The 10,034-nt window shown below is 45.8% G+C and overlaps 1 long non-coding RNA gene across 2 annotated transcripts; it reads left to right on the forward strand.

Annotated features, from left to right (window-relative positions):
• Window positions 1–3,986: 3,986 nt before the first annotated feature.
• Window positions 3,987–8,661, forward strand: LOC123508155. 2 transcript variants are annotated; one of them, XR_006675875.1, is made up of 4 exons: window positions 3,987–4,115; window positions 4,248–4,399; window positions 7,278–7,386; window positions 7,660–8,661. It is a non-coding gene; the product is annotated as an uncharacterized LOC123508155 (long non-coding RNA). The 2 variants fall into 2 exon arrangements; XR_006675876.1 differs by lacking the exons at window positions 3,987–4,115; window positions 4,248–4,399 and adding an exon at window positions 6,930–6,947.
• The last annotated feature ends 1,373 nt before the right edge of the window (window positions 8,662–10,034 follow it).

Below are 10,034 nucleotides of genomic sequence, written 5' to 3' on the forward strand. Positions count from 1 at the left end.
ATTGTTATATACATTGGTTCGATATTAATGTCTTCGAATGAAGGGTCACGAACCATGGAATTGGCTGACGTATCGGTCGGTGACGTGTCCCTAGGATACGTGTTAGCTGGAGCCCTGGGACAAGTCAGATTCGCTTTGGCAGTTGCCTCGTCCACACTTCCTTCTCCGTGGCTCCAGGTAATACTTAAGTATTGTTCCAGGATTATGTAGGATATGTTTTACGTGTCGAGCTCACACAATTGTAGATATTGTATATGTGCCGTGTGGTGATGGGTTTATGTGGGTTGTGGTGATGGTGAAATGTCTTAATTAAATGCATTAGCAAGCCCGGCTTAACTAGAAGTTTCTGTGTGCCTTGATCCCTAGACAAGATGCTATTGCTGGCATAACACTACTACTACTGCTAATACTTCTACTACTATTTTTTCTATTATTATTATTATTATTATAATTATTATTATTGTTACTACTACTACTACTACAACTCCTGCTAACAACAACCCCCCCACCCCCCCCTGTGTTGCAGATGGGCGAGGTGGTGCCGGCCGCCCCGCCCTGCGAGGTGTTCCTGGACCTGGCGTGGCCCGGCAGTGCGGCGCGGCGGGTGGTGGTGAGTCTACCCAGGACACCCCAGGGGCCGGCAGTTTGTGTTGCTGTGCTCGGGGCAGCGGGGCGCCTGCTACGCTAACACCTCCTTGTTTATGGTGTGGGGTGAGGGACTGCCGGGGGAGAGGGTGGAGGGAGGTGACTATGAGACCAATGATGGGGAGGGAGGAGCCGCCCTGCTGCCTCGCCTTCACCAGGGTGACTACTGGAGGTCAGGCAAGGCGGGGGCTGTGTGGTGGCCATGGGGGGGTGTGTCGATGCCCGGGGTGCTCAGTTCGGCATCACCACCCGGGACTGTCGGCCTCGTGGTGGTGGTGGTGATGATGATGATGATGATGAAGATGTGTTTGGTGAGATGGTGCGTGGGCTGGAGGTGGTGCAGGAGGCAGCCCAGCACCGCCCCATTACTGAGGTGACTGTGGTGCAGTGTGGCGTCCTGCTAACACCACCACACTGACACACACACACACACATTCACACACACACACACACACACACACACACACTCTCTCTCTCTCTCTCTCTCTCTCTGGACAATTGGTGATGGTGTGTTGGTGTTGGCGGAGAGGCACAAGTGGGCGTGGCCAAGGGAGCCGCGTTTTTATGAATTGTAATTATTTTTTCCATTATTATTATTATTATTATTATTATTATTATTATTATTATTATTATTATTTTGAATATTATTATTATTATCTTTATAATAATTAACATTATTCTTATTATTTTTATTATATATTAAACGGTAATATTCTAAGAGAAACTGAACTATCTCTAATAAATTATAATAATGCCAAAATAATATATTCAATGTTAATGCATAATTGTAACCACATAATATTAAATAAAAGCAATTATTCTATATTATATTATTTATAAAATACCCATAAATATTAATTATTTGAATATTTTGAGTAACAATAAGCCATCTCGACATTTTGAGAACCGTTACTATATATATATTATAAATCTTCAAACAAACACAGTGCAATAATAATAAATAGCAGCGTATATTCTGCACTAATATATTTTTAAAGAAACAATACAAATGATGACGTTGATTTAGCAGTTTGAGGGCTAAAATGTCATCTCGATATTTTGAGAACCTCTGCCTTCTATATTCAAAACTTAATACATAAATATAAGCCTGTAATGATAAATGAAAGCCTATTTTCTTCATCAATCTATTTTTCAATGAGAAACTATACAAAATTTTATGAGTATTTTGTATTTTGAGGGAGTGAAAACAATGTGGATAATTTGAGGAGTGTGTTTTATTGAAGTGTTGATCCAAACCTTTAGGCGAGGCAATAATAACACAAGAAATGTCATAAAGCTGAACACACTCTTCACTAGCCGAACTTTTTAACGTTTTCCTCTCATAGCAAGTCACATTTCTTGGTTTGCCTAACTTTTCAATAATAATCCTTGTGTCTCTTCCTTCGTTGTCGTCCCTCCTTCCCTCCTTCCCTCCCTCTCTCTGTCAACTGACGCATCTCTCCATCCTTTTCTCTCTAGGTGTGGTTCCCCCCTTCCCTTTTCTTTTCGTCCCCATCTCTCTTCCGTGTCTCCTTTCCTTCTCTCCTCTCCCTCCTTCTCCCCCTCTGTGTCATCCGTCTCTCCTTCCCCTTCTTCTCTCCTCACCCATCGTTTCTCCTTCCGTGTTGCCTTCAGTCAGTCAGTCAGTCAGTCAGCCCCGCACGGCGCACACTCTCCACTCCAGGACACAAACTCACGCAAAAAACAATCACGCAAAAAAGCAACGCAAAAAAGTAACGGAAAACAAATCGATAACAGGAAAAAGTTACAGGAAAACGGTAACAAAAATGGTGAATGCTATAGTCTGGTCTACTTTCTTTTCTCCTCAATACAATAATGATGTCTTAATTTCATCCACGCCCTGGAAGGTGCTGGTGCCACGGTGCATTTCACCTGGATACCCTCTCATGTGGGTATCCCGCGTAATGAAAACGACGGAAGACCGCCGCCTTGCTCAATGTGCCCTTCAGGACGACACCCTGGGACTGAGCACACTCTGGGCTGTGTTAAGAGTAGCATTAAGGACTTTGTACATAGTAGCATTAGTGATCAGTTGGAGCTTTGTTGCCATAGAAGCAGTGGCAGTAGTCTTCACCATGCACGTGTCTCCCAGAGCTGTGCATACACCTATGGCAGACACACTGCATCACACAACAGGGTGGCAATGAGGCTCACATGAGGCTGTAAATACTTTTGGGAAAGTCAGTGAGTGCTTCTCCTGGTGTGTGAAGTGTGGTGTGAGCTGCACCAAGAGGACACACTCTGCGTCATTATGTCACGGAATGTCCTCTCATTGCTAACTTTAGACCACAAGGTCAACATGACTAGTGTGCCCTCATTGACCATCTCCTATACTAGACTCAGCACTCTCAGGAATATACTCAAGGAATATCCTACTTACCTACGTACGTTTGCTCCCCAGACCAGGGCTGGGTGGCGTAGTTGGTTAATTAAGGCGGCTCGTGTTCCACTCCTTGCCAAACCTACGTGTAGAGTTGTGTAGAGTTGCTGGTGGGAGATGTAACAACGCTCTCCCGTTAATTAACCCAAGCGGTGCCGTGTGACCTAAGCTGTTGCGACGCCTAATGGAATAATTTCCATTTTTCCCCAGACTGTAGGATGTTCATGCAGTAAGGTATGCAATACTTGTATTTATTTATTTACTTATATTCTTGAAATGTATTGTGTGTGTGTGTGTGTGAGAGAGAGAGAGAGAGAGAGAGAGAGGCGGGTTCACACGTATCATTATGAGACTGAAATGTGAATGTAAACAAACAACTTTCCTCCGGTGACGGTGACGATTGCGATCAAATTAAATCCCGCCAAGTGTTCACTGCGCACCTCCAACAACACCCCGCATTGAGGGAAACACTTCTTGGAGAGTGGCAGCGATCTTATCAAACGTCGCTTTGCGTAAGTTTTATGTGTTTTATTTTGAAGTTTTAGGGTCCCAGATGTGCTCTTTTCCCCTCGTCAACTCCAACATCTTCCCTACATCTGGCCACCACATTTTCAAACCTTTCTCTGTGACGTCACAACGTAAACAAAGTCGCAAATCGACTTAACAAGACCAGCAGGTTGGTCTTGTTTTGCGACTGGTTTTCCCAGTCACTAGGTACAGATATTCAATCGGAAACTCTACCGACTGGCAATTTAATCGCATATTGATGCATGTGAGGCCACCTGCACTCAAGCGACAGTGTAGTTTTTTTTTCTCTCTCAAATCAATCTACTGACAACAAAAACAATAAATTCCCTGAACACAGACATATTGATTGGAATGATTCACGCTGAGAGAACCTTTGGAAATTGAACATGAGACAATTTCCAAATGACCTCAACACACGTGAATCTCATGACGGACTGCATACACAAACCTGACCAGGAGTAAACCTTCCAACAGTTGTAACATGAGTGGACAGCCGTGCAAGTACACCTGACTATATTTTTTCATCACCGTACATATTATGGTAATATTTCTTACATATTCATATATAGAAATGATCTTTGAAAATAGATTCTTAACAAACGGGCAAATTTTAAGGCAAACAGGATAATGGTAAGGGTGAATTTAGGGTAAAGTTGGCAACTCGACCTCGCAGCAGTGTGTCAGTAGTCAGTACACGTGGAGCTGACTGAGGTGTGAAGGTGATGCGCGCTGTGCTGCTGCTGCTGTGTTGCGCTGGTGGTGGAGGACGAGGACGAGGACTGGAGGAGGAGGCTTTCTATGGCATTGTAGTCTAGTTAAAAAGAGGTAAGTGTACACACAATGACTTGCAGGGTGAATAAATAGTAAGGGCGGCAGGTAGCAGAGTATTTGCTAGCTAAGTGAACCATGAGGGGCCGGCTGTACAGAGGCAGACATGCAGGTGGCAGGCAGACAGGCAGACATGCAGGTGGCAGGCAGACATGCAGGTGGCAGGCAGACAGGCAGGCAGGCATGCAGGTAGCAGGCAGACAGGCAGGCATGTAGGTGGCAGGCAGACAGGCAGACATGCAGGTGGCAGGGCAGGCAGACATGCAGGTGGCAGGCAGACAGGCAGACATGCAGGTGGCAGGCAGACAGGCAGACATGCAGGTGGCAGGCAGACAGGCAGACATGCAGGTGGCAGGCAGACAGGCAGACATGCAGGTGGCAGGCAGACAGGCAGACATGCAGGTGGCAGGCATGTAGGTGGCAGGCAGACAGGCAGACATGCAGGTGGCAGGCAGACAGACAGACATGCAGGTGGCAGGCAGACAGGCAGGCATGTAGGTGGCAGGCAGACAGGCAGACATGCAGGTGGCAGGCAGACATGCAGGTGGCAGGCAGGCATGCAGGTGGCAGGCAGACAGGTAGGCATGCAGATGGCAGGCAGGCAGGCATGTAGGTGGCATGCAGGTGGGCAGACATACAGGTGGCAGACATGCAGGTGGCAGGCAAGTGGGCAGACATGCAGGTGGCAGGCAGATGGGCAGGGAGGCTACACTAGGGCGGATCCAGCTGCGGTGTGTGTGTGTCAGTGTACTAAATGGACACCCCTGCAAAACACTCAATATTGCCCTAAATATGTGGTGCTGGACTGACTGACTGAGGGAGTGGGCGGGACGGTTCGGAGGTAGGCGGCGGTGAGACTCACAGCTGCTCATCGCGGCTGAGGGCGGAGGGGTTGGGGGGCGCAGGTCGTGACGCCAGGGATGCTGGTGTTGTATGGCGTGTGGTGTGGTGTGTGGTGGTAGCTAAGGTTATTTTTTTAAGTCTGAGACTGGTGAAGTGGGCGGCGGCGCTGCATGGCTCAGATCACATGCAAGTGTCGGCTGTCGGCCGTGCTTAGCTAATATTTGGCACACTTAGCATTGTTTTCCCGCCACTGGTGTCACTAAATGGAGCTACATGAGTGTGTTTGGCTATCAGGTGTTCAGATACAAGTGTCATTGGCGGGCGTTGGTGTGGTGAAGGCCTAACTAAGTCAGGCAGAGCAGTGAGTGATTGTGGCGGCGTCACGGGCTCACGGCTGTCTCCAGTCTCCACCTCCACGCAAGCGTCACTTGACCCATGTTGTGAGTGTTTCGCTGTTTATTGTGAGGGTTATCAGTGTTTTCAATGTGTAATGCGGTGTTGTGCGCGGTTTTGAGTGTTTGGGGGGTTTTGAGTGTTTTCATTAATATTAATTGGTATGTTTTGGGCAGCAGCAGGTGGCGGCGGCGGCGGCGGTGTGTGTTCGGTGGCCGCAACGTCTGTTTAGCTTGTATCCAGTCTCCAAGTTTCCACCTCTACCAACGTCACTTGATCGTCCTGAGTGTGTGTGTGTGTGTGTGTGTGTGTGTGTGTGTGTGTGTGTGTGTGTAATTCACCTCGATCGTCTGCTGGTCACCCAGCCAGTCTTTCCCTCATAGACCGATCTTCGGGTAAGACTGAGACCAAAACACACTCAACACACCGGGAAAGCGAGGCCACAACCCCTTGAGTTACATCCCGTACCTATTTACTGCTAGGTGAACAGGGGCCCACACATTTAAGAGGCTTGCCCATTTGCCTCGCCGCCACGGGACTCGAACCCGGGCCTCTAGATTGTGAGTCGAGCTTGCTAACCACTACACTACGCGGTGTGTGTGTGTGTGTGTGTGTGTGTGTGTGTGTGTGTGTGTGTGTGGGACAAATTTATGCACCTTCCTCTTCCTTCCTCACCAACACCACAGGTACAGTACACTCGCGCATCCCTAAAATCTACCTCCTCCTCCTGGTGTCGTGGGGTGTTTTTGGCGTATTTTGTGTGTGTTTGTGTCATTCAGTGTGCATTAAGCGTGGTCGCAGTCTTACACTAAGCTCGGCATTGAGCTCTGCTCTGATCGCTGCCATTGAGAGGGAGAGGCTAAGTTAGTTGCTAACCGCGCACTGTTCTTGTGTGTGTGTGTGTGTGTGTGTGTGTGTGTGTGTGTGTGATAAAAGCTGCCGAAAATTACTATTATTATTACTATTAATTATCAATACCATTTTGTGTGTTTTTGCAGCTTATTTATTTCTATCTTGTGGGTTTGAAAACTGAATTCGTTGTTTGCAGCGAGGAAGAAGAAGAATGAAGAAAGAAAAGAAGAGAAATGAAAAACAAAAAGACCAAATAAGAAATAATAATACTTCAAGAAGGAATGGAGGAAAAGAACGAAGGAAATGACAACTCAAGAGAAGAAAGGAGGAAAGGAAGAGAGAGAGAGAGAGAGAGAGAGAGAGAGAGAGAGAGAGAGAGAGAGAGAGAGAGAGAGAGAGAGAGAGAGAGAGAGAGAGAGAGTAGTAGTATCAGTATTAGGTAATGTGTTGGTGGTAGGTGAGTGACACACCTGGACATTTTGTGGTGTGCAGTGTTTTGTTGCCGCTATTGTTAGATTCATTAAGCTTGATCAGGTTTTTCTTTTTTTAATTTATGTTAATGCCTTCGTTACCGTCCATATATGAATGTTTTTATTGTTTTATTTAATGTTTTCTGTTGATCCCTTCGTTACCGTCCATATATAAATGTTTCTAGTGTCATTTCTTGATCTCTATCCAGCCTTTCACTCTCCCAGTCCTTCTTTGTTCCTCCTTAGCCAGCCTTTCAGCACCCCACCAGTACCTCTGTCCCTTGTCCCTGCCAGTAAGTCCACCTCTCCTCCTGCAGGCGTACTCCACCTTCTGTGTGAGGGAGCACCGCCGCGTGTGTGACCAGCTGCTCAAGATTCACTCCCACCCACCCCTGGGACCACAAGTGCCTCGCCCCATCATCACTGGTAAGGAGAGAGAGAGAGAGAGAGAGAGAGAGAGAGAGAGAGAGAGAGAGATGGTATAGTACCCTTTATCAGTCCATCACCCCTTCATTGTAACCATTTGACTTTATTACATCCCCATACATCCAAATCATTAGCTTACCAGCTCAGTATGAATCACAAAATGTTTTTTAGTGATAGGAAATCTAGTAGCATACCTTAATACTGCTTACTCATTAGGTACAGATTCCGTTGATGGACTCCAGTTTATCACTAGGAACTCCTATTTGCCCGCAGGATTGAGAGGGGCTGTCTGCTGCTGCCTGATGCAAAAAGATTAGTCCGCCACCACCACCACCATCACCACCGCACCCATTCCCATTCCTGCCACAGTCCAGCGGCCCCTTCAAGCCTGGGGAGCCGAGAGCGGTCCGGTGATCAGTGCCCAGGAGTGGATAGCAAGCCGGCAGGAGTGGATGCCTTCACAGGTGCTGGAGGAGACCTGGATTGGTGGATGAACGCTGCTGCCTGTCAACTCTGCCATGACTGATTGGGGCTTGTGTCATCACAGCTGAAGAGGAACCCAGCTGTGTCATCCTGTCTGTCCACAAGAACAAGTGGGGTCTGACAGAAGAGAAGTGTTTGTGGTGTCCGGGGAATGCAGAGCCAGGCATAGCACATTAGATATTAGCAGTTTGTGTACACTGATGGAAAGAGGCGATGGCAAAGGTTGGTGTGGCTCTGTGTACGTACATGACACAGTGGAAGTGTGTTTGTTGATGCTTGAAGGGAAATGGTGTTTGATGTGTTAGAAGGTTTTAAAGGTCACAACATTGACGTCTTTACCTGTGCAACAGTTCCAATGTGAGTTGGATGTGTTTTGCTTTATACTTTTTGTTGTTTATTTGGTGGAGGAAGGTTTGAAGGAATTTTTTAACCTTGCAACTTGTATTTATTGGAGACTCTTTACCTGTGTTGTCAGATTTGTTTGACAGTGTTGTATTGATTGGTAGAGAGAGAATGTGAGGAAGTGTGTTGTGAGAGACAGATGTGTTGTTGTCTGCACTAAATCGTTGTGGTGAGGAGATTTGACTTGTACATAATACTGCTGTTGTTCTGTTGTACTCTTGTTTCATTATGGAATGTATTGCCCTTGTCAACAACAATTATAAATTAATAAATTAATACTAATAGTAAACTGTGTGTGTGTGTGTGTGTGTGTGTGTGTGTGTGTGTGTGTGTGTGTGTGTGTGTGTTTGTAAGATGAATGTACTTCCTATTTTTTTTTCATAACTATATTTTTAACTAAAATAAAATAAAAAGTAGTTAAGAATTGTTATTGTTATCACTTTTATTGCCATTATTATTATTATTATTATTATTATTATGCTGTCTACGATTCTCGCCCTAAGACGTCTTGACACAGTGCCAAACAGCAGCGAGTAGAAAGTAGAGAGAAGAGAGTGGGTAATTAATGAACTATATAACTACCACTAAGCACCATTCGCTCATTGATTGCCTTCCTCACCAGCACAACACCCTCTCTTATGTTTCGCTGTCCACAATTCTCGGCCCTAAGACGTCTTGACACAGGGCCAAACAGCATATCATAAGTCTGGGTGTTGAATATACAGTGGAGATTAATAAGCCAACTACCACTAAGCACCATTCGCTCATTCGCTCCTTCAAATCCTTCCTCACCAGCACAACACCCTCTCTTATGTTTCGCTGTCCACAATTCTCGCCCCTAAGACGTCTTCACACAGTGCCCGGCAACAGCATATCATAAGTCTGGGTGTTGAGCGGCCGCTGCTTACCGAGCTAACTACCATTAAGTACCATTCACTCATTCGCTCATTCATATCTTCACTAGAATTTATTTTCGCGTCGTTTTCATCGCTATTTCATCTTCACGGGAATTTATTTTCGCGTAATCACGGGAATTTATTTTTTTCTCTCTCTCTCTCTCATCATTATTACGTTTTATTCATCTATGTTCCCTTAGTTTATTGTTGATATTCTCGTAATTTCGTTTATTTTTTACGGATTTAAATTTTGGCTTGTTTGCTTTGTTTATTCCCTCGTCATGTTGGTGGTGTCTTTATTCGCGTTCTTCGGTCTTCTCGTCCTTACCTCTCCTTTCTCTCCTTCCTCTCTCTCCTTCCCTTCATCTCCTTCGCTTCTCCCAGTCAGCCTTTCGTCTCTCCTCTCACTCAGCCAAGGACAAAATGACAAATGAATGACCAAACCAAGTCAAACAAACGCCAACACGGACAAATATTGCTTTATTTCGCTCCCGCTCAGGACACTGCCAGGCTCACACATGATGATGACGATGATGATGATGATGATGATGATGATGGTGATGACAATGATGATGATGAGGATGGTGATGACGATGCGCCACACAATCTCGCTCGGTGCACCTAAACACAGATATAACACAACACACACACACACACACAGAGAGAGAGAGAGAGAGAGAGAGAGAGAGAGAGAGAGAGAGAGAGAGAGAGAGAGAGAGAGTTTTAGTAGTAGATAGACACACAATAGTAGTAGAAGTAGTAGTAATAGTAGTAGTAGTAGTAGTAGTAGTAGTAGTAGTAGTAGTAGTAGTAGTAGCAGTAGTAGCAGTAGTAGTAGTAGCAGTAGTAGTAATAATTGTTGTAGCA

This window comes from Portunus trituberculatus, chromosome 3, assembly GCF_017591435.1.
Source record: "Portunus trituberculatus isolate SZX2019 chromosome 3, ASM1759143v1, whole genome shotgun sequence".
Lineage (NCBI taxonomy): Eukaryota > Metazoa > Arthropoda > Malacostraca > Decapoda > Portunidae > Portunus > Portunus trituberculatus.